Below are 27,692 nucleotides of genomic sequence, written 5' to 3' on the forward strand. Positions count from 1 at the left end.
ATTTCCTTTATTTCAATCATTTTTTAAGATATTAATTTGCCTTCTCACATGCGAACATGATGTAGTGTCTTTCACGTGACACACCAAGTTTGGTGTTGATATTTCAAAGATTTGATGAGATTTGATCCAACTTCCTGTTTGGTTGCTTTGTTGACGATTTTGATTGGCTGTACCGGACAAACGGTTTTGAAATTCAAAAATCTGTTGAAGAATTCAGTGAGGGTTGCTCTGACGATGATACCTGCCAATTCTGGGGAAGAATGGACAAAAATTGTCGGAGAAGTAGCGAAAAAACGTGTTTCCTAAATCTTTATTGTACAAAAAAATCCAATATGGCGGCCGTTATAGGTTATTGAGGCTTTTTTGTTCCTCATGAGAAATAAGGCATATCTAATGAATTTCAGAATTTTGGGACAAATGGGATGCGAATGGCATCACTTTGTAATAAATGAACAATTGGGGCTTGGCCGTAGCGCCACCTATGGATAATGGTGCGTCATTTGTGGTGTGGTAGTTACTCCTGGCCTATACTATCAATGTTTCAGGATTTTGAGAACTTTTTACCATTGCATACAAAATCGGAAATGCAATACCATCAAGATCCACATGGGCCTTTGCTAAAGACCAAGCAATGAGTGGGGGCTTTGTCAGCCCACAATTGCCTGAAATGTTGTGTATGCGTCTCGTCAAGCTTGCGCGTGTGTCAAGGGAAAGGCTGAGTGTGTGAGAATGTGGAGCGCGCGCGCTGAGGAGCAGGGGAGACATTTCATTGGAAATTTCCTTTCCATGCATTTTTCAAATATTCACCAAATTTCTACTTTTAATGTTACAGTCAACTTTTTCTCAGATTTGTGTACTAAACATTCTCAAGAGTCTTTATGAACATGTGATTGAATCAGAGTTTTTTGACTGGCGGATGTGTAAAGCATTATTTTAGCGTTAGATAGAAATAAATTAGATTTCCTTTATTTCAATCATTTTTTAAGATATTAATTTGCCTTCTCACATGCGAACATGATGTAGTGTCTTTCACGTGACACACCAAGTTTGGTGTTGATATTTCAAAGATTTGCTGAGATTTGATCCAACTTCCTGTTTGGTTGCTTTGTTGACGATTTTGATTGGCTGTACCAGACAAACGGTTTCGAAATTCAAAAATCTGTTGAAGAATTCAGTGAGGGTTGCTCTGTCGATGATACCTGCCAATTCTGGGGAAGAATGGACAAAAATTGTCGGAGAAGTAGCGAAAAAACGTGTTTCCTAAATCTTTATTGTACAAAAAAATCCAATATGGCGGCCGTTATAGGTTATTGAGGCTTTTTTGTTCTTCATGAGAAATAAGGCATATTACATTTACATTTACATTTAGTCATTTAGCAGACGCTCTTATCCAGAGCGACTTACAGTAAGTACAGGGACATTCCCCCGAGGCAAGTAGGGTGAAGTGCCTTGCCCAAGGACACAACGTCAGTTGGCATGACCGGGAATCGAACTGGCAACCTTCGGATTACTAGCCCGATTCCCTCACCGCTCAGCCACCTGACTATCTAATGACTATCTAATGAATTTCAGAATTTTGGGACAAATGGGATGCGAATGGCATCACTTTGTAAATGGAAAATTGGGGCTTGGCCGTAGCGCCACCTATGGATAATGGTGCGTCATTTGTGGTGTGGTAGTTACTCCTGGCCTATACTATCAATGTTTCAGGATTTTGAGAACTTTTTCTAAAATGCATTACCATCAAGATCCACAAGGGCCTTCACTTCAAGCCAAGGAATGAGTGGGGGCTTGGTCAGCCCACAATTGCCTGAAATGTTGTGTATGCGTCTCGCCAAGCCCGCGCGTGTGTCAAGGGAAAGGCTGAGTGTGTGAGAATGTGGAGCACGCGCGCGCTGAAGAGCAGGGGAGACATTTCATTGAAAATTTCGTTAGCAATTAGCCAAGCTTGCATGTTTCAAATATTCACATAAAATCGACTTTTCATGTTACAGTCAACTTTTCCTCAGATTTGTGTACTAAACATTCTCAAGAGTCTTCATATGAACTTGTGATTGAATCAAAGTATCAGTTTTTGACCGGCGGATGTGTAAAGCATTATTTTAGCGTGAGCAATAAATTCGATTTGCTTTATATCAATCATTTTTTGAGATATGAAGTTGCCTTTGCACATGGTAACATGTTGTAGTGTCGTCCACCGATATACCAAGTTTAGTGTTGATATCTCAAAGATTTGCAGAGATTTGACCCAAGTTCCTGTTTGGTTACTTTTTTGCTGATTTTGATTGGCTGTGCCGGACAAACGGTTTAGAAAATCAAAACGCCATGGGATAACTTTTGTGAGGGTTGGTCTGAAGATCATCTCTGGTCATTTTGAAGAAGATATGACAAAAATTGTAGGAGGAGTAGGCTTTCAAAGGTTTTTGATACAACCGGAAATAGCGGAAAATCTATATAACCGGAAAATGACGTCATAGGGTGCGTTGAACTCGACTTGATCCAGGGAATCCAATGGTACCTCATTTTTGAAAATCAGTCATACGGTTCAAAAGTTGCGTGTGTAAACACAAGTCCAACTTTGACCCATTGGTGGCGCTAGAGTGGTCTGATGGGATACATGAAACTTGGTGTAGGTATAGAAGGAACTGTCCTTAATGAGTGTGCCAAATTTAACAAAAAGTTATCCAAGGGTTCTAGGGGCTGCCATTGACTCCCATGGAACTAGAATAATAATAATAATAATAATAAAACTAACAATAACAATAGGTTTCCTCCTTACGGAGGAATCCTAAATATAGCTGCAAGCAGCAATGGCGGATTCCTCCAAAACATTGCGAACCATTGAAAAATGTATATTCTTCACAAATTGTCACTGTATAGAAACATCCATGCTGTAGACTTACCAATGGGATACCAAATCTGAAATGCAATACCATCAAGATCCACAAGGGCTTTTATTTCAAGCCAAGGAATGAAGGGTGGGGGCTTGGTGAGCCTACCCATTCCAGAAAGCCTTGTATCTTTGGCCTGTAGCGTCACCTATGGGTGATATTGGGCCATTTGTGGTGTGGTAGTTTCTCATGGCCTATACTATCAATGTTTCAGGATTTTGAGAACTTTTTACCATTGCATACAAAATCGGAAATGCAATACCACCAAGATCCACATGGGCCTTTGCTAAAGACCAAGCAATGAGTGGGGGCTTGGTCAGCCCACAATTCCCTGAAATGTTGTGTATGCGTCTCGCCAAGCTTGCGCGTGTGTCAAGGGAAAGGCTGAGTGTGTGAGAATGTGGAGCACTCGCGCGCTGAGGAGCTGTACCAGACAAACGGTTGTGAAAATAAAAAATCTGTTGAATACATGAGTGAGGGTTGCTCTGACGATGATGTGTGCCAATTCTGGGGAAGATTGCACCAGAATTGAAGGAGGAGTAGCGAAAAAACGTGTTTCCTTAATCTTTATTGTACAGAAAAATCCAATATGGCGCCCGTTATAGGTTCTTAGGTTTTTTTGTTCCTCATGAGAAATAAGGCATATCTAATGAATTTCAGAATTTTGGGACAAATGGGATGCAAATGGCATCACTTTGAATATAGGCAAATTGGGGCATGGCTGTAGAGGTTTAAAAAGCTACCTCTGCCTAAACTGACATGCACCAACTCGAGTATTGCGTTTCAATAACCTCTTCATTGCATTCACTCTTATTCCCATAGCTATTGTGGTAGCAAACAAGCATAACTACGTGTGGCCTACACATCAAACAAAACTTCTAGTCAATTGGAGTCATGGTTCATAAGAAGATATTTGTACGTTATCAAAATGTTCACCGTACATGGTGGACTGTATGGGTCACCACTGTATAGTTTCCCATTATAAATAAGGCATGTATAGTTTCCGACGTTTTAGACTGATGGTGTGGAAATGCCATCACTTTGAAAATGGACAATTGGGGCGTGGCCGTAGCGCCACCTATGGGTAATGGTGGGTCATTTGTGGTGTGGTAGTTTCTCATGGCCTATACTATCAATGTTTCAGGATTTTGAGAACTTTTTACCATTGTATACAAAATCGGAAATGCAATACCATCAAGATCCACATGGGCCTTTGCTAAAGACCAAGCTATGAGTGGGGGCTTGGTCAGCCCACAATTGCCTGAAATGTTGTGTATGCGTCTCGTCAAGCTTGCGCGTGTGTCAAGGGAAAGGCTGAGTGTGTGAGAATGTGGAGCGCGCGCGCTGAGGAGCAGGGGAGACATTTCATTGGAAATTTCCTTAACAATTAGCCAAGCATTCATTTTTTTAATATTCACCAAAAATCAACTTTTCATTTTACAGTCAACTTTTCTGAGATTTGTGTACTAAACATTCTCAAGAGTCTTCATGAACTTGTAATTGAATCAGAGTATCAGTTTTTGACTGGCGGATGTGTAAAGCATTATTTTAGCGTTAGAAATAAAAAAGATTTCCTTTATTTCAATCATTTTTTAAGATATTAATTTGCCTTCTCACATGGGAACATGATGTAGTGTCTTTCACGTGACACACCAAGTTTGGTGGTGATATTTCAAAGATTTGCTGAGATTTGATCCAACTTCCTGTTTGGTTGCTTTGTTGACGATTTTGATTGGCTGTACCGGACAAACGGTTTTGAAATTAAAAAATCTGTTGAAGAATTCAGTGAGGGTTGCTCTGACGATGATACCTGCCAATTCTGGGGAAGATTGGAAAAAGAATTGTAGGAGAAGTAGCAAAAAAACTTGTTTCCTAAATCTTTATTGTATAAAAAATCCAATATGGCGGCCGTTATAGGTTATTGAGGCTTTTTTGTTCCTCATGAGAAATAAGGCATATCTAATGAATTTCAGAATTTTGGGACTAATGGGATGCGAATGGCATCACTTTGTAAATGGAAAATTGGGGCTTGGCCGTAGCGCCACCTATGGATAATGGTGTGTCATTTGTGGTGTGGTAGTTACTCCTGGCCTATACTATCAATGTTTCAGGATTTTGAGAACTTTTTCTAAAATGCATTACCATCAAGATCCACAAGGGCCTTCACTTCAAGCCAAGGAATGAGTGGGGGCTTGGTCAGCCCACAATTGCCTGAAATGTTGTGTATGCGTCTCGCCAAGCCCGCGCGTGTGTCAAGGGAAAGGCTGAGTGTGTGAGAATGTGGAGCACGCGCGCGCTGAAGAGCAGGGGAGACATTTCATTGAAAATTTCGTTAGCAATTAGCCAAGCATGCATGTTTCAAATATTCACATAAAATCGACTTTTCATGTTACAGTCAACTTTTCCTCAGATTTGTGTACTAAACATTCTCAAGAGTCTTCATATGAACTTGTGATTGAATCAAAGTATCAGTTTTTGACCGGCGGATGTGTAAAGCATTATTTTAGCGTTAGCGATAAATTCGATTTGCTTTATATCAATCATTTTTTGAGATATGAAGTTGCCTTTGCACATGGTATCATGTTGTAGTGTCGTCCACCGATATACCAAGTTTAGTGTTGATATCTCAAAGATTTGCTGAGATTTGACCCAAGTTCCTGTTTGGTTACTTTTTTGCTGATTTTGATTGGCTGTGCCGGACAAACGGTTTATAAAATCAAAACGCCATGGGATAACTTTTGTGAGGCTTGGTCTGAAGATCATCTCTGGTCATTTTGAAGAAGATATGACAAAAATTGTAGGAGGAGTAGGCTTTCAAAGGTTTTTGATACAACCGGAAATAGCGGAAAATCTATATAACCGGAAATTGACGTCATAGGGTGCGTTGAACTCGTCTTGATCCAGGGAATCCAATGGTACCTCATTTTTGAAAATCAGTCATACGGTTCAAAAGTTGCGTGTGTAAACACAAGTCCAACTTTGACCCATTGGTGGCGCTAGAGTGGTCTGATGGGATACATGAAACTTGGTGTAGGTATAGAAGGAACTGTCCTTAATGAGTGTGCCAAATTTAACAAAAAGTTATCCAAGGGTTCTAGGGGCTGCCATTGACTCCCATGGAACTAGAATAATAATAATAATAATAATAAAACTAACAATAACAATAGGTTTCCTCCTTACGGAGGAATCCTAATAATAAAACTAACAATAACAATAGGTTTCCTCCTTACGGAGGAATCCTAATAAAACTAACAATAACAATAGGTTTCCTCCTTACGGAGGAATCCTAAATATAACTGCAAGCAGCAATGGCGGATTCCTCCAAACATTGCAAACCACTGAAAAATTTATATTCTTTACAAATTGTCACTGTAAAATTCCATGCTGCAGACGTACCAATGGGATACCAAATCTGAAATGCAATACCATCAAGATCCACAAGGGCTTTTATTTCAAGCCAAGGAGTGAAGGGAGGGGGCTTGGTGAGCCTACCCATTCCAGAAAGCCTTGTATCTTTGTGTATCAGGGCGTGGCCTGTAGCGTCACTTATGGGTGATATTGGGCCATTTGCGGTGTGGTAGTTACTCTTGGCCTATACTATCAATGTTTCAGGATTTTGAGAACTTTTTACCATTGCATACAAAATCGGAAATGCAATACCATCAAGATCCACATGGGCCTTTGCTAAAGACCAAGCAATGAGTGGGGGCTTGGTCAGCCCACAATTGCCTGAAATGTTGTGTATGCGTCTCGTCAAGCTTGCGCGTGTGTCAAGGGAAAGGCTGAGTGTGTGAGAATGTGGAGCGCGCGCGCTGAGGAGCAGAGGGAGACATTACATTGGAAATTTCATTAGCAATTAGCCAAGCATGCATGTTTCAAATATTCACCAAAAATCTACTTTTCATCTCACAGTCAACTTTTTCTGAGATTTGTGTACTAAACATTCTCAAGAGTCTTCATATGAACTTGTGATTGAATCAGAGTATCAGTTTTTTACTGGCGGATGTGTAAAGTATTATTTTAGCGTGAGCGATAAATTCGATTTGCTTTATATCAATCATTTTTTGAGATATGAAGTTGCCTTTGCACATGGTAACATGTTGTAGTGTCGTCCACCGATATCCACTACCCTTACGCTCTCAACGAAGGCAGTCGCATTTTCTTTCCCTCTCCTCCCCCTGACCTTCCCTGCTTGCTTCCCTGCTTGGCTTCTATCGTATTGTCTAGCTATTCACGGAGAAATGCTCTGAAGTTTCAATCATTTGGATAGTTTTTGAAGATATTACTCAAAATCAAATACTACAAAAAGGAACAACCTGAGAGGACTGAAGCCCAAGCAGAACATAAGTATTTTGGGTTGCCCTCCAAGACTGACCACAGGCAAGCAAACTAAAGCTTGTTCCCTGTAGAACTATGGCTTGTAATGACTGCAAACAACTTACTCAGAGGATAGTCGAACTGGAGCTAAGAGTCAGAACCCTCTTAGATATCAGAGAGACTGAAGACTTCATAGATTCCATGCTACCTAGCCCGGAGGCTAAGCTACCTGCCAATGAGCCACCCTTGGAACCAGCTTTCTCTCCACCGGCCGTTGGACCGGATGAGTCATGGCCTGCTCTCGGCGCTAAACCAAAGAGGCCTAGCGCCGCTTCTACCTTCATCAGAGATGGGACTGTCACCAAGGATAAACAGTAAAAAAAGCGAAGCAGAAACTTCCCGCATCACCTCTCCTCCTGTCACACTCAGAAACAGTTTCGAACCACTGGGAACTTTCTCTCCCTTGTGTGTGGAATCCAAGGCGAAGAGGCACAGGAGTGCTAGCCACGCAGCTAACAAACATGAAGGGCCCAGATCGCCGACACACCATGATGGTCGCTACTACACACATGCAAATCCAACACATCATCGTCTGCTGCGACCGGGAGTCCCCCATTTCACTCCAAGCCCCTCTCGGACCACTCGGGGCGCTGTTCGACCCCCTATCAAGCCTAATCAGACAACAATATCACAGGATTATCAAGATCCAAGGTATGCTAAGACTACCCACAGCCCATCAACACTTAGAGGAGCTAACACTGCTAGCACTATAGAATCTACTGCTAGCACTAACGCAGTGTCTAACCTTGGTCTAGCACAAGGTCCTATCATTGCTAACCCAAATAAGATAAGAACTGGCCCCGCAGCTACTGATAAGGCAAACGTTAGAAATGCAAACACAACACCACATATGGCCACTATCTTGATTGGAGATGCCATGACAGCACATGTTAAACTGACAAAGACAGAAAATATTTGTCTTACCAACACAACTGTCGAGGAACTGTCCTCAGAGGTACAAACAATCCTCAACAATAAACCAAACAACCCTAAGATTATCATCCACACTGGCTCGTTTGATATCCTACACAAGAAAACTGGCACTGAGATACTTAAAAAACTTTTCACCCAGCTACTAAACACACTTAACAGATATCAAGATGTATTCATCAGTGGACCGATTGCATGCTTTCGCAGAGGAAAAGAAGCCTTCAGTCGACTACTACCTTTCAACACATGGTTGTCATCTGTCTGTCTGACACACAAACTGAGATTTATCGATAACTTCAATGTGTTCTGGAACTGTGCAGACCGTTTTCAAGCTGACGGACTCCACCCAAACCGTAGAGGATCTCGACTACTAACAGCAAACATCAATCACGTGCTCCTGACCACAAATCAAGCTTCCCTCCCTATCCCTGTTGTGTCTAAGCTGACTGACGCATCCCAAACAACCTCCCATGGAACAGAACAGAACATTCAAACAGCCTCCTGCAAGGACATGGGCCCTGCACAGATCTGCACCCCCCGGATGAATTCCCTTGTGATGGAACAGCTCAGTGACAGAGACTTTCCCAAAGAAAAGCTACGCTAGGACAGCCACCATGCTATTTCATTGGACATACCGGTCATCCTCACAAACAGAAAATGGCATGGTAAAATGCATGGTTACAAACCTGAAACTAGTGTTAGAAGTCACAGAACTATCCATATTCTTCCAACAGATTTATCTACCCCTGTTTTATCTGTTAATACCCCACAGATGAAACTGGCCCTTCTAAATGTTAGATCACTAAATAACAAAACATTCCTAGTTAATGATCTGGGCCCCGTTCGTCGTAAGGGTTGAAGCTAAGTTAATCAATTGTCCCTTTAGCCCGTTAACATTAGCGAGATGAGTGAGAACAGCAAATATCGGTTCGTCAACGGCTGATCCGCATCCAAATCATGTGGTTAATTTCAATCAAGCTAAATTTATCAGGGAAATTGCACGTGCACGTCCTACTTCAAAAGGCAGGAAAGGTCGATCACCAAAACCGTGATTTTTTAACGGTATGATGGCGGAAAAGACGAAAGAGAGAGCGGTGATAGGCTATTGTCGCCATCCGAGCAAACTATTATAATGAGTCTCTAAGAAGACAATAAGCATATTATCATGGCTAAGTCAAACACCGCCACCGCTGCCAGAGCAAGACAAGCAGCTTGGCAAAAAATTGCCGATAAGCTAAATGCGAAAGGTTTGGGGAAATGTATAGGCTCATCTTAAGTGCCTCATTACCCCAATCAATCAGATCACATTTCTTTAAATGTGCCTGCTGGTATAGACTTAATGGAAATTAATAATCGAATGAGATCTTGCTAGCGAAAATAATGATCTCAACTCTTTCAGAATAAGTAGGCTAGATAAAAACAAGGCCAACGAGTATCTAATTGATACGAATTCATAGACAATTATGAGGATATATGTAGGCTACTGTGCTTATATCATGTACTATATATGTGTATATGCATGTAGGCCTATGTGTAAATCCCTCTTTGATTTCATTGACTGGGACATGGCCAGGGAATATGATGAATTGATTCATCAGCTGGTTAAGCACCAAGTACACTTTTCTTACAGCAACGCATGCTGCGGCTTTGCCAATGTTTTCTGCATCGCCTATACTGTATAAAAATGTAGCCTATAGCCTACCTGACGCAAAAAACCTCAAGGCTATGCAGTCTGAAGCACAGTTAAAGTGTCAAGTAGCTTTATTGTCAATTTCTTCACATGTCAAGACATAAAAAGGAATCGATATGACGTTTCCCACTCTCCCACAGTGAAACATATAAAAAGCACAGGCACAACAGATAAGACAAGACATTTCGTAAAACATAGCGTTACATATTCACATAGTACAGTAGCATAAGCTCATAATAAAGCATAAAGCTTGCTGCGGCGTGTTATATATTTGCAATGTACGGCCCGAGAAGGTCTTGCAAATAAATGAGTCCTTGTCGGCTGAATCGATATCGCTCAAACAAGAACTCATCCGTGTGAAATAAAGGATCTTGGCAATCGCGAAGAACTCTATTGGTATGGAAAGCTAATCGAACTAAAATATAGCTCCTTGGTCAACTGGGTCTCTCAAAAAGGGAGCTGCCATGTTATTTTCCGGGGGTGTGGCAAGCTTATCCAGCTACACTTACGTTAGCCTGCTCTGGAGCAGGTTAGTGCTAATTGATATGTTACTATGGTGATTTATCGAAAGTTGCTTCCACGAACCAAAAAGAGGGGCGTTTTTTATCTTAGCCTGAAAATTAGCTCGCTAAACCGCTTAGCGAGCTACGACGAATACCCCCCTGGTCAAAGAAAACAACTTAGACTGCATCTGTCTAACAGAAACCTGGCTAAACAATGACACGGCAACAGCAACTTTGATAGAAGCGTGTCCAGCTTTCACCAAGTTTCAAGGACATAAAAAAAAGGTGGAGGAGTCGCAGCTATTTTCTCCTCTAAACTGTTGTTCAAAATCACTGAGCTAGGTGAATTCACATCATATGAATATCTTGCTATAGAGCTCAAAACCGAATCAATACTTTTTGTTATTATATATCGGCCACCCAAGCACTCGTCAATATTCATACAAGAATTCTCTGAACTATTATCACTATGTGTCACTAGATATGACAAAGTAGTTTTAAACGGAGACTTAAATATCCAAGTAAATAAAAAAGCAGACCCAAGAACTATTGAGCTCTTAAATCTCCTTGACAGTTTCAATCTAAGTCAACACATAACAGACCCAACACACCGGCACGGAAACACACTAGATCTAGTGATAACAACTGGACTAAATATCAATAATATTTCAATAACTGATCTACCCCTCTCAGACCATCATTATATACTTTTTAATGTGGAAATTATCCTAACAAAAACCAAAAAAGAATTCTTAGTCCATAGAAGATATTTAGACGATACAGCTATGATGACATTTTCTGAACAATTTGCTCTATATCAGAATCAGAATCAGAAAGGGATTTATTCGCCATGAAAGTTTGCACAGACAAGGATTTTGCTTTGGCAGGAAGGTGCATACAATAAACATATACCTAAAATTTAAATATGTGGACTAACTATACTAAGGGTACATAAACTAGCAGTACTAAGTGGGATAAATATAAGTTGCCGTAAATTACAATATAAAAATACAAAAATACAAATATAAAAAAAAAAAAAAAAAAAAAATGAGCCGACTAACCATGATTGCTCTCTGAATGAAATGGTAGAGAACCTCAATGATGCACTATTATCGGTGTTAGACTCTGTTGCACCACTGAAAACCAAAAAGAAGTGCACAAACAGAACCTCCCCATGGCTGAGAAATAAAAATGTTAGTGAAACGAAAAGAAAATGCCGTGCAGCAGAGAGAAAATGGAGGAAAACAAAGATCACTATCCACTACAATATCTACAAGGATACACTAACCACCTATAACAAAACCATCCGTCTAGCAAGGAGAGAATATTTCTCCAACATTATTACAGAAAATGCCAGAAATTCCAGAGTTCTTTTCTCCACCATTGACCAGCTGCTAAACACTGTCCCTGCCCCACCTCCATCCTCAGCAGTTAAATGTGAAGAGCTTGCTTTGTTCTTCAAGAACAAAATAACTTTGATCAGAGCGAGTATTATTAATAGTGGGGTCGAAACTGACATCAGTAGATTCTGCAACATAACCATGAGCACATTTACCTGTATCACACTTAGTGAACTTTCCAAAATTGTCAGCGAATCTAACTCCACAACCTCAGATATTGATCCTATACCCACAACATTCTTTAAGCGAGTGTTTGATAGTATCTCAGGTCCGGTGCTAGAGATTATAAACACATCCCTTAGAACTGGCGTCTTCCCAGATGCCTTCAAAACAGCTGTTGTAAAGCCCCTATTAAAGAAATCCAAATTGGATAACAGTCTACTTGCAAATTACAGACCAGTATCAAACCTTCCAAAAGATAGTTTTAGTCCAATTAAATTCTTTTCTTGACGAAAATAACATCCTGGAAGTCTCGCAGTCAGGTTTCAGGAAATATCACAGTACTGAAACTGCTCTCACCAAAATAATTAGCGACCTCAGACTAAACTCTAATGCAAATAAAGTCTCTATCCTTATCCTGTTAGATCTCAGTGCAGCATTTGATACAATTGATCACGACATCCTAATCAATAGACTGGAAAAGCTTATTGGGTTCACGGATAGTGTATTGAACTGGCTGAAATCATATATCACAGGAAGGAAGTTTTATGTTAGTTTAGGTGACCATAGGTCCAAGAAACATGAGAACTGCTACGGGGTTGCTCAAGGAAGCTGCTTACGTCCATTACTTTTTTCTCTTTATATGTTACCACTCGGCGACATAATCAGAGAACATAACATAGATTTCCATAGCTATGCGGATGACACACAACTATATATATCCACTGAACCCAACGATGCAACGGCCATCAATTCCATTACCAACTGCCTGTTGGCAATAAACAAATGGATGAATGATAACTTTCTTAAATTAAATGAAGACAAAACCGAAGTCCTACTATGTGGCCCCAAATCCAAAAGAGAGATGCTTATTAACCTGTTTTTCGAAAACACTGCCCCCTACCCCCCCCTCTTACTACGCACTAAATTTTAATAAATATATATTTTTGACTACTACACATGTTATACACCATTGGAAAGCTACGATTCTTGTGCTTGTAGATATGTAAACCATTTCAAGATCGAGTCACAACAACAAGTTTAGTCAACGTCTTTGTCCAGTCACCACTTTGGTGTTGTTTACAAAGCCAAACGTCTCTACTTAACTAAGGTTCTGTGTCGTCCAGGTATGCAAACAACACATCAAAACTTGATCTGCGTACATTCCCAAGGGTTCAAAGTATCTAACCATGTAAAGTAATTCGTCCAAATACAATGTTTTACGTTCATGAATAGCCATTATCCTTTGTTTCATTATGCAAGTTAGCCGACGGAAGAAACAACTTGTTCACATAAAAGTGTTCTGTTCTCCGGTTAGCAACGGAGTTTTCACGATATGAAGCAATCAAAATGTCCGTTGAACCCTCCCCTTTTGATTGACACCTTGTTTGACCCAATAGGAGCTTCCATGCCCCGTTGACAGCCCTCTAAAGCCAATTAGGTCTGTGCGTCCTGCCCCCCCCGCCCCCCCCCCCCCCCCACACTCTTTCTAAACAAATTTCTCGAACTGGCTTCGACTGGCTCTGAAATGAGCTCGTTAGCCTTGTAGCTGAAAGCTAGCTGAAAATGCCAATACCTCATTTGTATGTGTCTGTGGAGCCGTCAAAATAAAAGTCGATTGCGCAATAGGGTTGAAAGAATCAGTTTTCTTTGTGCGCCAATCCTGGGAATCAGATAAAGCACTCCAATGTGTTCATGCTTCAATTTTTGTGTTTCAGTAATACTAATTAGGGATTTAGCTATTATATGTGATAGTTCTAAGTACCACCTTTCATTAGAGATAACAATTATGAAAAATAATACCTTTTATCCTGAGTATTTGACCTTGGTTACAAAGGGTCATTTTGGAGTCTCCAAAAGGCCCTTTTAGAAAATGAATGGATGTACTCTTATAAAAACATGTGTCAAATATGAATATATTGTGGTATTATGTTTGACTTTTGATTTGAATTGGGTAAGGCTTCAACCTGTGGTCCAATTTAGTCTTCCAGCTAATACCTACCACCTCTAGGCCTCTTCAGGCCTCTGTTTTCAAAACAAAATCTAGGCGGAAATAGAAATTTTCACTTTCCTTGTGTTCAAGCTTCTATTACTCAACACTAGTAGGACTGACAGGGGTCCTGACAACAGGGGACATAACTTCAGAGTGTCAGCTTTCAAAAGAGAACATTTACATGCATGTACTCCAAATGGTTCAAGAACAGCTTCCAATTTACTTTGGGTATGCTGTTTAGGCGTTTTTAGGCAAATTTAACTGGATTTTGAAAAGGTTAAGAATCTTGGAGGCTTAACACCCTGTCTCAAACCAGAGGTGACGAGTCTCGGTGTAATCCTGGACTCAGATTTGAATTTCAACTCTCACATTAATAAAGTGACCAAAACAGCTTTCTTTCACCTGAGGAATATAGCAAAGGTATGACCATTCATAAACCAAAATGATGCAGAGAAGTTAATTCATGCTTTTATATCCAGCCGGCTGGACTACTGTAACGCACTTTTCACTGGTCTTCCCAAGAAAACCACTGAAAGACTACAGCTCATTCAAAATTCTGCAGCTAGATTATTAACCAAAACTAAAAGGAGAGAACACATTAGTCCTGTCCTAGCTACTTTACACTGGCTCCTTGTTACCTTCAGAATTGACTTCAAGGTCCTTTTCCTCACATACAAAGCTCTACACGGACAAGGACCTAGCTACATTGCTAACTCCTTTATAAACTACACACCAGCTAGAACACTGCGATCATCAAATGCAGGCCTATTAGAGGTCACCAGAAGCAGTCATAAGAAGATTGGTGATTCGGCCTTTGTCAATTACGCCCCAAAACTATGGAACAAATTACCCATAAATATTAGGGAAGCAAACACTCTAGACATTTTTAAAAGACAGCTTAAAACCTACCTTTTTACCGAAGCATTTAAGTAATTTTATCAAAAAATGTTATCTAAAAAAGTTTTCCTACTTTTAAAGTTGTTTTCTCTCTTGAACAGAGATCTTATTGGGATTTTTATTTTTGTTTGAATTGTTTATCACTTGTATTATTGTTTTTATTGATTTTATGTAAAGCACCTTGAGCTACAATTCTTGTATGAAATGTGCTATATAAATAAAGTCTTACTTACTTACCGATATACCAAGTTTAGTGTTGATATCTCAAAGATTTGCTGAGATTTGACCCAAGTTCCTGTTTGGTTACTTTTTTGCTGAATTTGATTGGCTGTGCCGGACACACGGTTTAGAAAATCAAAACGCCATGGGATAACTTTTGTGAGGCTTGGTATGAAGATCATCTCTGGTCATTTTGAAGAAGATATGACAAAAATTGTAGGAGGAGTAGGCTTTCAAAGGTTTTTGATACAACCGGAAATAGCGGAAAATCTATATAACCGGAAATTGACGTCATAGGGTGCGTTGAACTCGTCTTGATCCAGGGAATCCAATGGTACCTCATTTTTGAAAATCAGTCATACGGTTCAAAAGTTGCGTGTGTAAACACAAGTCCAACTTTGACCCATTGGTGTCGCTAGAGTGGTCTAGTGGGATACATGAAACTTGGTGTAGGTATAGAAGGAACTGTCCTTAATGAGTGTGCCAAATTTCACAAAAAGTTATCCAAGGGTTCTAGGGGCTGCCATTGACTCCCATGGAACTAGAATAATAATAAATATAACTGCAAGCAGCAATGGCGGATTCCTCCAAACATTGCAAACCACTGAAAAATGTATATTCTTTACAAATAGTCACTGTAAAATTCCATGCCGCAGACTTACCAATGGGATACCAAATATGAAATGCAATACCATCAAGATCCACAAGGGCTTTTATTTAAAGCCAAGGAGTGAAGGGAGGGGGCTTGGTTGAGCCTACCCATTCCAGAAAGCCTTGTATCTTTGTGTATCAGGGCGTGGCCTGTAGCGTCACTTATGGGTGATATTGGGCCATTTGTGGTGTGGTAGTTACTCTTGGCCTATACTATAAATGTTTCAGGATTTTGAGAACTTTTACCATTGCATACAAAATCGGAAATGCAATACCATCAAGATCCACATGGGCCTTTGCTAAAGACCAAGCAATGAGTGGGGGCTTGGTCAGCCCACAATTGCCTGAAATGTTGTGTATGCGTCTCGTCAAGCTTGCGCGTGTGTCAAGGGAAAGGCTGAGTGTGTGAGAATGTGTAGCGCGCGCGCTGAGGAGCAGAGGGAGACGTTTCATTGGAAATTTCCTTAACAATTAGCCAAGCATGCATTTTTCAAATATTCACCAAAATTCAACTTTTCATCTTACAGTCAACTTTTTCTGAGATTTGTGTACTAAACATTCTCAAGAGTTTTCATGAACTAAAGGCAAACAAATCAACAGTTATTGGCCAAAAAACATTTTTGGTTCCTGCGGCCACGCCGATCACATGACACGATCACATGACACCAAATTGATTGGACATCCTCAGAAGACGGTTCCGAGTCATCTTACCAAGTTTGGTGTTGATATTTCAAAGATTTGCTGAGATTTGATCCAACTTCCTGTTTGGTTGCTTTGTTGACGATTTTGATTGGCTGTACCGGACAAACGGTTTTGAAATTCAAAAATCTGTTAAAGAATTCAGTGAGGGTTGCTCTGACGATGATACCTGCCAATTCTGGGGAAGATTGGACAAGAATTGTAGGAGAAGTAGCAAAAAAACGTGTTTCCTAAATCTTTATTGTACAAAAACATCCAATATGGCGGCCGTTATAGGTTATTGAGGCTTTTTTGTTCCTCATGAGAAATAAGGCATATCTAATGAATTTCAGAATTTTGGGACAAATGGGATGCGAATGGCATCACTTTGTAAATGGAAAATTGGGGCTTGGCCGTAGCGCCACCTATGGATAATGGTGCGTCATTTGTGGTGTGGTAGTTACTCCTGGCCTATACTATCAATGTTTCAGGATTTTGAGAACTTTTTCTAAAATGCATTACCATCAAGATCCACAAGGGCCTTCACTTCAAGCCAAGGAATGAGTGGGGGCTTGGTCAGCCCACAATTGCCTGAAATGTTGTGTATGCGTCTCGCCAAGCCCGCGCGTGTGTCAAGGGAAAGGCTGAGTGTGTGAGAATGTGGAGCACGCGCGCGCTGAAGAGCAGGGGAGACATTTCATTGAAAATTTCGTTAGCAATTAGCCAAGCATGCATGTTTCAAATATTCACATAAAATCGACTTTTCATGTTACAGTCAACTTTTCCTCAGATTTGTGTACTAAACATTCTCAAGAGTCTTCATATGAACTTGTGATTGAATCAAAGTATCAGTTTTTGACCGGCGGATGTGTAAAGCATTATTTTAGCGTTAGCGATAAATTCGATTTGCTTTATATCAATCATCTTTTGAGATATGAAGTTGCCTTTGCACATGGTAACATGTTGTAGTGTCGTCCACCGATATACCAAGTTTAGTGTTGATATCTCAAAGATTTGCTGAGATTTGACCCAAGTTCCTGTTTGGTTACTTTTTTGCTGATTTTGATTGGTTGTGCCGGACAAACGGTTTAGAAAATCAAAACGCCATGGGATAACTTTTGTGAGGCTTGGTCTGAAGATCATCTATGGTCATTTTGAAGAAGATATGACAATAATTGTAGGAGGAGTAGGCTTTCAAAGGTTTTTGATACAACCGGAAATAGCGGAAAATCTATACAACCGGAAATTGACGTCATAGGGTGCGTTGAACTCGTCTTCATCCAGGGAATCCAATGGTACCTCATTTTTGTAAATCAGTCATACGGTTCAAAAGTTGCGTGTGTAAACACAAGTCCAACTTTGACCCATTGGTGGCGCTAGAGTGGTCTGATGGGATACATGAAACTTGGTGTAGGTATAGAAGGAACTGTCCTTAATGAGTGTGCCAAATTTAACAAAAAGTTATCCAAGGGTTCTAGGGGCTGCCATTGACTCCCATGGAACTAGAATAATAATAAATATAGCTGCAAGCAGCAATGGAGGGGCCAAGCAGTCCAGAGCAGTCCAGAGCAGGACATGGCCTCCATAGCACTTGTGCAACAATTAAGTCACAACAACCTGTTGCACTCATGCAACACACCAAGTTTGGTTGAAATATATGTTTGCGTTCAAGAGTACTGAGAGTTCAAAGTTATATTTCTGGTATAACACTGCAGGCCTCCTCTGCTCCTCATGGGAACGATGGAACCCAAGTCTGGTGACAATCGCGCAAATGGTTGCTGAGATATGCTCTTGCGCCTCGTTTGGCGGCTTTGCCACCGCTTTTGATCGTCTCTACCGAACAAATGTTTTTGAAAATTGAAAATTCATCTGATAGCTTTTGTGAAACTGGGTCTAAAGATCATCTTTGCCAAATTTGGTAAACATTGGACAAAAATTGGGGCGTGCAAAAGGTTTTTACACTTTTCCATGAAATCCAAAATGGCGGCCGCGTCAATTCGGTTATTATGAAAAGTTATCAATGGTCAGGCTTGATATCTCACAAGACATCAAGAGACAAAGAAATTACTTTATTAAGGTAAAAACTTCAACAGTTATTAGCCAAAACACGTTTATGCTTCCGGCCACGCCCCCTTTTAGTCACATGACACAATTCTTGGAGGACATCCTTAGAATAAATTTCCGAGTAGGCGTACCAACTTTGGTGTCACTGCCTCAAAGAACTGCTTAGATATGGTTTCACTTCCTGTTTGGCGGCTTTTCTGCAGAATTTGATTGGCTGTACCGGAAAAACGGTTGCGAGGATCAAAATTCTTTTTGATAACTTTTGTGAGGCTTGGTCTGAAGATCATGTCTGGCAATTTTGAAGAAGATTTGACAAAATCTTTAGGAGGAGTAGGCTTTCAAAGGTTTTTGATAAAACCGGAAATAGCGGAAAATCTATAAACCGGAAATTGCCATGGTGTGCATTGAATTCGGCTTGATCCAGGGAATCCAATGGTACCTCATTTTTGAAAATGGGTCATACGGTTCAAAAGTTGCGTGTGTAAACACAACTCCAAATTTGACCCATTGGTGGCGCTAGAGTGCCAAAGTATGGGACATGAAACTTTGTGAATTGGACCAGGGGACTGTCCCTAATGAGTGTGCCAAATTTCACAACTTTCGACCAAGCGCTTCTAGGGCCTGCCATAGACACCCAGTCTTAAGAAGTATAATAATAATAAATATAGCTGCAAGCAGCAATGGCGGATTCCTCCAAAACATTGCGAACCATTGAAAAATGTATATTCTTCACAAATTGTCACTGTATAGAAACATCCATGCTGTAGACTTACCAATGGGATACCAAATCTGAAATGCAATACCATCAAGATCCACAAGGGCTTTTATTTCAAGCCAAGGAGTGAAGGGAGGGGGCTTGGTGAGCCTACCCATTCCAGAAAGCCTTGTATCTTTGTGTATCAGGGCGTGGCCTGTAGCGTCACTTATGGGTGATATTGGGCCATTTGTGGTGTGGTAGTTACTCTTGGCCTATACTATCAATCTTTCAGGATTTTGAGAACTTTTTACCATTGCATACAAAATCGGAAATGCAATACCACCAAGATCCACATGGGCCTTTGCTAAAGACCAAGCAATGAGTGGGGGCTTGGTCAGCCCACAATTGCCTTAAATGTTGTGTATGCGTCTCGCCAAGCCCGCGCGTGTGTCAAGGGAAAGGCTGAGTGTGTGAGAATGTGGAGCACGCGCGCGCTGAAGAGCAGGGGAGACATTGCATTGAAAATTTCGTTAGCAATTAGCCAAGCATGCATGTTTCAAATATTCACATAAAATCGACTTTTCGTGTTACAGTCAACTTTTCCTCAGATTTGTGTACTAAACATTCTCAAGAGTCTTCATATGAACTTGTGATTGAATCAAAGTATCAGTTTTTGACCGGCGGATGTGTAAAGCATTATTTTAGCGTCAGCGATAAATTCGATTTGCTTTATATCAATCATTTTCTGAGATATGACGTTGCCTTTGCACATGGTAACATGTTGTAGTGTCGTCCACCGATATACCAAGTTTAGTGTTGATATCTCAAAGATTTGCTGAGATTTGACCCAAGTTCCTGTTTGGTTACTTTTTTGCTGATTTTGATTGGCTGTGCCGGACAAACGGTTTAGAAAATCAAAACGCCATGGGATAACTTTTGTGAGGCTTGGTCTGAAGATCATCTCTGGTCATTTTGAAGAAGATATGACAAAAATTGTAGGAGTAGTAGGCTTTCAAAGGTTTTTGATACAACCGGAAATAGCGGAAAATCTATATAACCGGAAATTGACGTCATAGGGTGCGTTGAACTCGTCTTGATCCAGGGAATCCAATGGTACCTCATTTTTGAAAATCAGTCATACGGTTCAAAAGTTGCGTGTCTAAACACAAGTCCAACTTTGACCCATTGGTGGCGCTAGAGTGGTCTGATGGGATACATGAAACTTGGTGTAGGTATAGAAGGAACTGTCCTTAATGAGTGTGCCAAATTTAACAAAAAGTTATCCAAGGGTTCTAGGGGCTGCCATTGACTCCCATGGAACTAGAATAATAATAATAAAACTAACAATAACAATAGGTTTCCTCCTTACGGAGGAATCCTAATAATAAAACTAACAATAACAATAGGTTTCCTCCTTACGGAGGAATCCTAAATATAGCTGCAAGCAGCAATGGCGGATTCCTCCTAACATTGCAAACCACTGAAAAATGTATATTCTTTACAAATTGTCACTGTATAATTCCATGCTGCAGACTTACCAATTGGATACCAAATCTGAAATGCAATACCATCAAGATCCACAAGGGATTTTATTTCAAGCCAAGGAGTGAAGGGATGGGGCTTGGTGAGCCTACCCATTCCAGAAAGCCTTGTATCTTTGTGTATCAGGGCGTGGCCTGTAGCGTCACTTATGGGTGATATTGGGCCATTTGTGGTGTGGTAGTTACTCTTGGCCTATACTATCAATGTTTCAGGATTTTGAGAACTTTTTACCATTGCATACAAAATCGGAAATGCAATACCATCAAGATCCACATGGGCCTTTGCGAAAGACCAAGCAATGAGTGGGGGCTTGGTCAGCCCACAATTGCCTGAAATGTTGTGTATGCGTCTCGTCAAGCTTGCGCGTGTGTCAAGGGAAAGGCTGAGTGTGTGAGAATGTGGAGCGCGCGCGCTGAGGAGCAGAGGGAGACATTTCATTGGAAATGTCTTTAACAATTAGCCAAGCATGCATTTTTCAAATATTCACCAAAATTAAACTTTTCATGTTACAGTCAACTTTTTCTGAGATTTGTGTACTAAACATTCTCAAGAGTCTTTATGAACATGTGTTTGAATCAGAGTTTTTTGACTGGTGGATGTGTAAAGCATTATTTTAGCGTTAGATAGAAATAAATTAGATTTCCTTTATTTCAATCATTTTTTAAGATATTAATTTGCCTTCTCACATGGGAACATGATGTAGTGTCTTTCACGTGACACACCAAGTTTGGTGGTGATATTTCAAAGATTCGCTGAGATTTGATCCAACTTCCTGTTTGGTTTCTTTGTTGACGATTTTGATTGGCTGTACCGGACAAACGGTTTTGAAATTCAAAAATCTGTTGAAGAATTCAGTGAGGGTTGCTCTGACGATGATACCTGCCAATTCTGGGGAAGATTGGACAAAAATTGTAGGAGAAGTAGCGAAAAAACGTGTTTCCTAAATCTTTATTGTCCAAAAAAATCCAATATGGCGGCCGTTATAGGTTATTGAGGCTTTTTTGTTCCTCATGAGAAATAAGGCATATCTAATGAATTTCAGAATTTTGGAACAAATGGGATGCGAATGGCATCACTTTGTAAATGGACAATTGGGGCTTGGCCGTTGCGACACCTATGGATAATGGTGCGTCATTTGTGGTGTGGTAGTTACTCCTGGCCTATACTATCAATGTTTCAGGATTTTGAGAACTTTTTCTAAAATGCATTACCATCAAGATCCACAAGGGCCTTCACTTCAAGCCAAGGAGTGAAGGGGGGGCTTGGTCAGCCCACAATTGCCTGAAATGTTGTGTATGTGTGTGAGAATATGGAGCACGCGCGCGCTGAAGAGCAGGGGAGACATTACATAGGAAATTTCATAAGCAATTAGCCAAGCATGCATTTTTCAAATATTCACCACAAATCGACTTTTCATGTTACAGTCAACTTTTCCTCAGATTTGTGTACTAAACATTCTCAAGAGTCTTCATATGAACTTGTGATTGAATCAAAGTATCAGTTTTTGACCGGCGGATGTGTAAAGCATTATTTTAGCGTTAGCGATAAATTCAATTTGCTTTATATCAACCATTTTTGGAGATATGAAATAGCCTTTGCACATGGTAACATGTTGTAGTGTCTTCCTTGTGACATACCAAGTTACGTGTTGATATCTCAAAGATTTGCTGAGATTTGACCCAACTTCCTGTTTGGTTGCTTTTTTGCTGATTTTGATTGGCTGTGCCGGACAAACGGTTTAGAAAATCAAAACGCCATGGGATAACTTTTGTGAGGCTTGGTCTGAAGCTCATCTCTGGTCAATTTGAAGAAGATATGACAAAGATTGTAGGAGGAGTAGGCTTTCAAAGGTTTTTGATATAACCGGAAATTGACGTTGAACTCGTCTTGATCCAGGGAATCCAATGGTACCTCATTTTTGAAAATCGGTCATACGGTTCAAAAGTTGCGTGTGTAAACACAAGTCCAACTTTGACCCATTGGTGGCGCTAGAGTGGTCTGATGGGATACATGAAACTTGGTGTAGGTATAGAAGGAACTGTCCTTAATGAGTGTGCCAAATTTAACAAAAAGTTATCCAAGGGTTCTAGGGGCTGCCATTGACTCCCATGGAACTAGAATAATAATAATAATAATAATAATAAAACTAACAATAACAATAGGTTTCCTCCTTACGGAGGAATCCTAATATTAATAATAATAAAACTAACAATAACAATAGGTTTCCTCCTTACGGAGGAATCCTAACTAGAGAGGGTACAATTTCTGGGGAAATTGTAGGGTGTGCTTGCTTGCGTCGGTTGCACAGGGGTCTGTATATTTTATATAAAAATGCATCGGGCCTACTTATTATTTATAAAGATTACATAGATTTAAAATCATCTTTTTTTTGCTGCTCATTTACAACTCAAAATACGAGTGAAGTGTAGAATGAAATATGATGTCTTCTCATTTCCCCTGCAAGAGGCAGCTGACAGGCTGAATCAAAACGAATACATTTGGCAGACCGGTGTACAAATGGACCTAATCTCTATGACTTAAACGTCCTTTTAAGTTGTCCCTTCTCGTGATATTTTCAGGCATTTAGCCTACTCATATTGCATTCATTCATTAATAAAGAACCCCCTTTGAAGATTATTCTACGACTTTACCGGCAGAAGATAGAATCGCGATTCAAACAGTACCATCTGCTAACTGAAAATATGCCCCCAAAAACGTAAATAAGCTTGACATTTATTTAGTGGAAAATCGCTCATTCATAAAAAGCTCACTGGTAGCGATCATTGTCAGTAACAACGCAAAATGCGATATAGCCCTGTGTGGAGAAGCTGCCCCGGTAAATTCTACTACTACAGTACAGTACTAGACTACTGCTGTGTTCGTCTTGGTAGCGATTGCGTTGGTTGAATTCGATTTAACGTTCCGTTGTACGGTTTAGGCTGAAATTAATTATTTTCATGAACAGATTGACAAAGTTTAGGCTGTGGCAATGAAGTTCAGGTTAGTAGTCAGATTGTTTCAACTATTGAAAGACTTTTGAGTAAGGGGAGTGCCGAACATGTTCTGTCGCCGTTTGACTTGAACAGCTGAGGAGTTTTTGTTAGCTACTCACACTAGTGTCTCGGGTAGGCTACAGCGTTGCAGTGAGCTACATTGGTTTGAAACCACAGGTAATGGTAATTTCACCAACAAATCGTTTACTAATGTCAGAATAAATCATACAACGAAAATGTATATGTGAGGAATGTTTATGTTAACGATTGAAAACAGATACATCATAGACCACTGTAGTATGTGTTGCCCGGGCAACACAGGCTAATGTCATGATGCTAATACTTCAGTGAAATAGTAGACTACTGTTTCCGAAAGTAGATGTACTTCCTTAATAATATCAGCTTATATTGTACATTACACATCACAATTGTGTGTCATATCACAAAGTAAAATGAGTAAATATTTATCACCCTGGCCTCTTTTCTTGTGGCGTTTCTGCAGCTGCCTTGCAGTAAAGCTATAGTTAGCCTAGCTATCCCCCAAGTTAACAGATGCGAAACGAATGTTCTGCCAAAGGTAGTCACGCGTGTTTTCGTGACGTTAGTGACGCAGTGACGTTAGTAACGTCAGTGACTGTGGCTAGCAAATTAGCCTCTGTTAGCTTCACTTTTCGCCACAAAAACTTAACTTAAGCCTAAACCATGCAACGGAACGTAAATTCCAATAGAAGCAACTCAATCGCTACCAAGACGAAACTTTTGACACCTACGTTGTCTATGTAGGCCAAATATTGACTGAGTTTTAGGGGGGCAAAAATAATAACAATAATAATAATATATATGTGAGAGAACAAAGGTTGCGCCCTTGCCGAAGGCAAAGCACACCCAATAAAACTAACAATAACAATAGGTTTCCTCCTTACGGAGGAATCCTAATAATAAAACTAACAATAACAATAGGTTTCCTCCTTACGGAGGAATCCTAATAATACTTACTAGTTGAATGGTCTCCCTTCTGTGCGCAATTGTTTTGATATCCCCCTATCAAACTCCTCCACTTCACTGAAATAGTACAGACAATGAAGACCGCCCGGTCCCAACACAAGCTCTTCTCCTGTCTGGCCCCCCAGTGGTGGAATCAACTCCCCACCTCCATCAGAGACACTGACTGTCTCTCCACCTTCAAGAAAAGGCTCAAGACGCACTTGTTCCGGGAGTACAACGGTAATTAGGAACGGTTCGCTTGACCCGATGTTAGTTTCCTCAAGGATCACAATGACCCTTGCTTAGAGACTTGTTGCTCTTGTGGTTAGTGGTAACTGATTTAAATTTTTGGTTCTCGCTGTGATATATTGTTTTATTACTGTTGCTTGCTTTTTTCCACAGGTACACTTGCACTTATAGCTGTTCATGTTGTTTGGTTGTGACTTGTTTAACTACATGCTCTTATGGTTCTTCCCTTTGGCACTTACTTTGGTTGTTCACAATGTGTGCTTCATGTTTTGGCTACTCGCGATGTTTTTTGGCTATCTTGTTGTTATGATCAGTGACCTATGCACTTTGTAAAGCTCTCTCTTGGAAGTCGCTTTGGATAAAAGCGTCTGCTAAATGAATAAATGTAAATGTAAATGTAATATTACTTCTAGGTAAGCATAAATATCAGTTACACTAACAAGGTAGTGTACATTAATTAGCATTACTTAACTGGTTGATAATAAAGGTATTAATAGTAGATGATAAAGTTGTATGGCATTGTGCAGAAAATGTACATTCTCTACTTACCTCTGATGATAAACTGGTCCAGATATGAAGACCTTTTCTGCATCCTGCAGCGACAGATTATTCAGAATACTCAGGCCGTATATGATGGCCTACAAAAATTATATGGTTAATTTTTAAACAATTGAAATACACCGTTATGCCAATACAGAACCTCAAGCCATTGGTACCGATGTCCGTACATCTGTAGCAACATGGTAGGCATTTTGTTTATATAGGCTTTGAAAGTGCAGGAGCAGGAACATGTACAAATACTTTACATGGCTAGGCCTACCTCTGTAAATAGAACACCAAGGATGAACTGCACTTCATCTGTGAACCTTAGTTTGGTTGGTGTTCGGTTCAGCACTGCCTTCAGATAGGCAATAAGGGTGTCTTGTAGTTCCTCACTGCAGTGGTAATGCAATTGTGGTTGGCAATTTAACCCACATATGTGAATGGTGTATCCTAAAACATAATACAGAAATAGTATCAGGCCTATATATTACTTAAGTGTCTGAATCAAATATCTGGTCAGAGCAAACAAATCAGAGAGGGACTTCTATTGATTCACTGCTCAAAAGGAATTGTTGATAACATTCAGTCTGCTTTTAATGCATTGCATTGAAACTTCACAGAATTTCTTTTTTTGTTTGTTTTTACCTTCATGGAAAACTGGGTTGAAATTTATCTTTAAATGGGCGGTGACCTTGCTCAGTTTTGCTGGATGAAAAACAGTAGAGACAGAAAGGGCAGTAGAATTCCTTGCAGCATGTGGTGCATCTTTTTAATTCTGGCAAAGACCTTCCCTCTTGGATGGTTATATGCATCTTCAAAAAGAGGGAGAGTAATTGGTCAAATTAAACATTGTAAGAATTTCAAACTTAAATTAGTCCCAAGCCTATTACTGAACCAAAATACTATTTTAATTTTATTGAAATGGTAAAGCTAAGAATATTAAACAAGCAGCTCTCCGGCTCTCGGCTCTCCCGGCTCTCCGGGGTCTCCGGCTCTGCAGGTTCATGCTACTCGGTTTTGCTTTTGTTGCCCTCGCACATTGATGAGACTTGGGCACACAACATCCTTCTGTATGTGTGGGGTAGTAGGAGTATGTATATGGACTGTGGTGATAGGGAGTATACATACAAACTGTATATATTCTGCAATGAGCTACAGAGTTAAAGCAGAAATCCCAAGTCTCCCGGAAGTTCCGGGAGTCTCCCTCATTTCAATAGCGGCTCCCGGACGCCCGCAAATTCTATACAATCTCCCGGAATTCGGGGATTTAGAATTTAGAGCGAACGCGAGACATGTGCAATGGTCATTTATGGTCGAAACAGGTGCATATTGCGCGTCCTGATTGCGTCCCAGGGGGGGCAGTGTACGTGCTGGTTGAAGGGGTATATCATGCGTTCGGATTGCGTCCCGGGGGTTGGGTGGGGGGGGGGGAGAAGCCACCTCCCGGAAATGAGTCTCTGCCGGTTGGGATGTCTGTTAAAGGTTTAAGCTTAGTTAGATAAGCATTGTTTGGAGTTTTGTTGTTGTGTTCGTTCTGTTTTGATATGTGTAATGTGATGGTCTGTAGTTTGGATAAATTAAGTGTTCACCATGAGTGTGACTGTTGTCCAGTTAGATAGCGAACTAACTTGTCTTGTAAGAGAAACGTGCGGCGAGCAATATTACTCTCCAATTTAACAACTACCTGACGCTAAAGTTGTAAATATCTGGATACTGATTACGTTGTGCATTAAATCGTGATATCTTGTTTTGGCTTTATTGGATATTTTTATTTATTTATTTTTATTTATTGAGAATGCTGTATTTTTAAATTGAAGTAAAAAAAACCTGTGTCAAAACATGGGTTTATAATGTGAACGTACACTCCGTACATATGTTTATACAATTACAAGTCGTTTTTCCCCCCGCAAATCTGGTTTATTCATGATAATAGTACACATTTAAAATGAGAAATGCAGTTTTTTTACAGAGAAGTTCAATTAATAAAAGTCATATTTACCGGCAAAGAACAGCCTGTAACGCAATATTACAGATATATCTTGTAAATTTGGTACAGGAAAATTACAATTATTTTACGGTTAATTCATGTTAATATATATATTTTTTTACTGTAATTTAATGAGTTTAATCTGGCGTCCCAGCTGCCAGATTGTTCCTGGTTTTTTTTAAAGTTTTTTTTTTTTTTAAGAGTAGCAAGGGTGGCAGTATGCAGGGTACCACTCATTTCACCCG

General features: G+C 40.1%; 1 long non-coding RNA gene across 1 annotated transcript; it reads right to left on the minus strand.

Annotated features, from left to right (window-relative positions):
- Positions 1 to 24,680: 24,680 nt before the first annotated feature.
- On the minus strand, positions 24,681 to 25,855 carry LOC136942813 (uncharacterized). Its single transcript, XR_010876640.1, has 3 exons — positions 25,738 to 25,855; positions 25,467 to 25,555; positions 24,681 to 24,746 (listed from the first exon to the last, which is right to left on the minus strand). It is a non-coding gene; the product is annotated as an uncharacterized lncRNA (long non-coding RNA).
- Positions 25,856 to 27,692: the final 1,837 nt, after the last annotated feature.

Source organism: Osmerus mordax, chromosome 5, assembly GCF_038355195.1.
Source record: "Osmerus mordax isolate fOsmMor3 chromosome 5, fOsmMor3.pri, whole genome shotgun sequence".
Classification (NCBI taxonomy): domain Eukaryota; kingdom Metazoa; phylum Chordata; class Actinopteri; order Osmeriformes; family Osmeridae; genus Osmerus; species Osmerus mordax.